This window comes from Macrobrachium rosenbergii, chromosome 54 (assembly GCF_040412425.1).
Source record: "Macrobrachium rosenbergii isolate ZJJX-2024 chromosome 54, ASM4041242v1, whole genome shotgun sequence".
Taxonomy (NCBI): domain Eukaryota; kingdom Metazoa; phylum Arthropoda; class Malacostraca; order Decapoda; family Palaemonidae; genus Macrobrachium; species Macrobrachium rosenbergii.
Window position 1 is genome coordinate 25,755,698 of NC_089794.1, and position 5,000 is coordinate 25,760,697.

Below are 5,000 nucleotides of genomic sequence, written 5' to 3' on the forward strand. Positions count from 1 at the left end.
TCTCTCTCTCTCTCAATTTTTTTTTTACTTCTTAGCCATTTTTTTTTGTAAATGGCTTGCAGCAACAGGAAAAAATCTCTCTCTCTCTCTCTCTCTCTCTCTCTCTCTCTCTCTCTCTCTCTCTCTCTCTCTCTCTCTCTGTAGAGATGAAAGTTTTGAAAATTTATTTCATGTAAATTTTGGAAAATGAATTGCAGTGAATAGAAAAGTCTCTCTCTCTCTCTCTCTCTCTCTCTCTCTCTCTCTCTCTCTCTCTCTCTCTCTCTCTCTCTCTCTCTCCAAAAGGAATAGAGCATATAAGACTCATATAATTCAAGAGGCTTAGGCAATATGGGATAGATTTTAGATTATCCGGAGACATAGTTCCTCCTCTTCGGTGAATCGTTGACATGGAAACTCTCAATAAAAAATCTTAGGTTCCAATACTATTTGACCAAGGGGCCAATATCTGTGTCATATTACTAAAGGCCTTTGAAGGGACTTTGAAAGCTCTGGGCTTTGTCAATCCCAATAAAAATCTGTGTGTGTGTGTGTGTGTGTGTGTTTTGGGGTGGGGGTGGCTGGGTTATGGGAAGTGGGGGGCAGAGAGGTGGGTACTAAAATTCATTCTATACAGAAATGGCTTAAGTTTAAAATTCCATTTTGAATTTTTATCCATTGCAAAAGAATTTATTATTCAGATCCTTTTTAAGAATAAATCATTATCCTATTTTTCAAGTATCGTCTTACATATTGAAATGCCGTTATTTTTATCGTGCTGAACCAATGGTTTCTCTTCACACACAGAGAGAGAGAGAGAGAGAGAGAGAGAGAGAGAGAGAGAGAGAGAGAGAGAGAGAGAATATGTAGACAGAATGTAAATAAAATATTACCTTTGAGAAATACGTGTGACACATTCTGTAAACTTCTGAAACCTCTTTCGACATAAGAAAACACAAAATGTATCAAATAATCATTTCAGAAAGAAAGTGATTAATTGCCGAGAATTTCTTAGAATTGGTGAGCATGGACGTTCGGTAAGAAGTGATGGGCAAATTGGTAGTCTAACAATTTCCTACATTAAGACTAGAGTAGTTTTAGCCTTATTGTCCAATATTATTTATTTTAAATACATTACTGAGGATATTATATCAACGTTCTTTTAGATTTTTTCTTTTATGTGTTCTAATTAGAATGAATTTTAGTTTTCTGTAAAAGGAAAACTTAGTCTGTCCGTCAGCACTTTTTTCTGTCCGCCCTCAGAAATTAAAATCTACTGAGGCAAGAGGGTCGCAAATTGGTATGCTGATCATCCACCCTCCAATCATCAAGCATACCAAATTGCAGCCCTCTAGCCTCAGTAGTTTTTATTTTATTTAAGCAAAGATAGCCATAATCGTGCTTCTGGCAACTATATAGGATAGGCCACCACCGGGCCGTGGTTAAATTTTCATAGTCCGCGGCTCATACAACATTATACCGAGATCACAGAAAGATAGATCTGTTTTCGGTGGCCTTGATTATACGCTGTAGCGGCTGTACAGAAAACTCGATTGAGCCGAAGAAACTTCGGCACAGTTTTCACTTGTTTAAATTTGTTTTAAGATAAAGAAAGGAAAAGAAATCTTTATAATGGACAGTTTATCAAAACCAGACAGTCTTAATCTATCTCTCTCTCATTTTCCATCTACCGACTTATCTATTTATCTATCTATCTCCCTTTCTGAGAAATGAAGCTCAATAAAGTTTTTGTAAATGACAAATGAGAAAATGAAGATATTAACCAGGCAAAAGACATTTACAAATGAAAAATAAAATAAAAGACGCTGTTTTCAAGAATTTAAACGTTGATTTATGAAGCCCTTTTCGTCCACCATCGTTTTCTCTTTGCAAACTCATTATTAAATGTCAATAATTTAAACCAGTGTCAATGGTGGAGGTTCTTTCAGCAGCCAACTTGATTTGAAACATCAAAGGTCGGGATATTTGAATATAATTTTCCGGGAAATATTTCCAGAGTTTCTAAAAGCTTTGGTATTTACACTGGGAGAGACGCATGAGCCTCGACGTAAATTACCCTGGGCAGATTGAAGTTATTACACTGTGAGTTACACACACACACACACACACAGATATATATATATATATATATATATATATATATATATATATATATATATATATATATATATATATATATATATATATATATATATATATATATATATATATATATATATATATATATATATATATATATATATATATATATATATATATATATATATATATATATATATATATATATATATATATATATATATATATTAATATATACCTTTCCTGTGTTAAAATGGATTCGATATAGCTGTGTAAAGCCGTCAATACCTTTATTTCACCTGCCCTGAATACCTGGGAAATCCTGTACCAACTGTTATGTACTGACCTTCAAATGAATTCTGTTACTTTAACTTGTTTTTCTTCAGAAAAAAATTGCACCATTTAACAAAGCTTTTATAATACTACGTAATTGTTAATTTTTCATACGTGTAACACATTAATACACTATCTTTAATCCACCGAAACATTCTCCATATATTTTTCCAAGTTCTAGCCGCTCAGTGTTTCATATTTTCCAGTTTTCATAATATTTATGAAAAGGCTTTTAATTGTTTCAGTATATTCTGCGACTGGGGTATGTAGATAATTTTCCAATATTTGCGCCGGCCAGAGGCCAATTTATGGAACATAACCCTGAATATTTTTCCATTTATAAATATTGCATTACTTCACGTACTGTAAATTCCATTTATTTCGCAATTTGGTAAATATTTGTGCGCAGTATAAACCATTCATTTTAGTATCGCGCGCCTTCGTGACTTATCTACGTGATAGGCGAATATTTTGTAAAAATTGCTGAGAGGAAGACTCTATTTTTAACTCGGAACAATCAGTAGTTTGTACTTTTGGAGTTACAAAGTTCATGTACTTATATGATCTCTCTCTCTCTCTCTCTCTCTCTCTCTCTCTCTCTCTCTCTCTCTCTCTCTCTCTATATATATATATATATATATATATATATATATATATATATATGTGTGTGTGTGTGTGTGTGTGTATGTATGTATATAAATATGCATATATATACATATTTTTTCCAGGTAGTCCTCATAGTAGAAGTGTATTTCAAAATGTATACATAGATGTAGTTACTTTCTCCACTGCTTCAATTCAGTGGTCATATATATATACATATATATATATATATATATATATATATATATATATATATATATATATATATATATATATATATATATATGCATATATATATATATACATTTCTTGTTTACATTTCATATTTACTAAGTAGAAATATCTCTAAAGCTTTTACGTCATTCTGGCGTCCTTATATATTTTTTCAAACGCGTGGGCAAGTAAAACACGAAGTTTTAATATTCAACTTCGAGAGATACATGAAGTTTCTGCGAGAGTAAAACTTTAATAACGATGTGTGGAGTAAGTTTTCAAAACTGTCGTTTGTGTGTTTTTGTGTTTTTTTTTACTTTTTTATTACTTAAAGAAATTTTTTTCGAAACTCTAGGGCTCTTTGTTAACTATTTTGGTTTATTATTATTATTATTATTATTATTATTATTATTATTATTATTATTATTATTATTATTATTATTAATAAAGAATATTTTCCTTACTAAACTCGAGATAGTTCTTCGTAATTTAACCTAAAAACTATTTAAAAAAAAGAGACTTGCATTTTTTAGGGATCTTAAACTTGTTGTAACGTAAAGATATAATTGGGTTTTAAAAGTTTTGTTCGTTACTGTGATTCTAGATCTTATTTTAGTTTTCTGCGAAAGAAAACTATTGTGCCGGATTTGTCCGTCCGTCCGCACTTTTTCTGTCCGCACTTTTTCTGTCCGCACTTTTTCTGCCCGCCCTCAGATCTTAAAAATACTGAGGCTAGAGAGCTGCAAATTGGCATGTTGATCATCCACCCTCCAATCGTCAAACATACCAAATTCCAGCCTTCTAGCCTCAGTAGTTTTATTTTATTCAAGGTTACAGTTAGCTATAATCGTGCTTTTTGGCAACGATATAGGATTTACCACCACCGGGCCGTGGTTAAAGTTTCATGGGCCGCGGCTCATACTGCATCATACCGAGACCACCGAAAGATAGATCTATTTTCGGTGGCCTTGATTATACGCTGTAGCGGCTGTAAGAAACCTCGATTGCGCCGAAGAAACATCGGCTTATCTTTTACTTGTTCATACCTATGGACAGTGACGTCATTTAGTGACGTCAGATCACTTCGTATCTCCCCTTGTAAAGCATTTTCAAACTGTCTCTCTCTCTCTCTCTCTCTCTTCCAATAATAATTCACCTGGTGACGAAGCTTCCTTCAGTCCATTTTCCAACGAACTCGGCTCTTTGCAGAGTTATTTAATTGAAAAGGGAGACCCATATTGGTGATCAGAAAGGAGGGAGAGGGAAGCGAAGAAGAACTGAGAGGGAACGATGATGGAAGAGTAGATGATACGTAGATATTACGTGTAGGTTTGGGTGAAGAGTTTACATATATATATATATATATATATATATATATATATATATATATATATATATATATATATATATATATATATATATATATATATATATATATATATATATGTGTGTGTGTGTGTGTGTGTGTGTATGTATATATATATATATATATATATATATATATATATATATATATATATATATATTATCACGTTATGATGGTTTTGCGGGAACTGCTGGTTCCCCGCTCGTTCCCTTTGTGGATTGCTGCCTCCTTACCTTCAAGTTTTTTTGTTTTGATGTTCTCGTCGGTGAGCTGCCGTTTTTCTTTCTTCAGTCGGGTCTGGTAGGGCAGCAAAAGTAGCGGCAGTGGCAGCAGCAGCAGGCAGTTTTTTTGGAGTCGACGTTGGTCGAGTTTTTGAGCAGCAAATTGGAGCACGCCTACGAAGTGG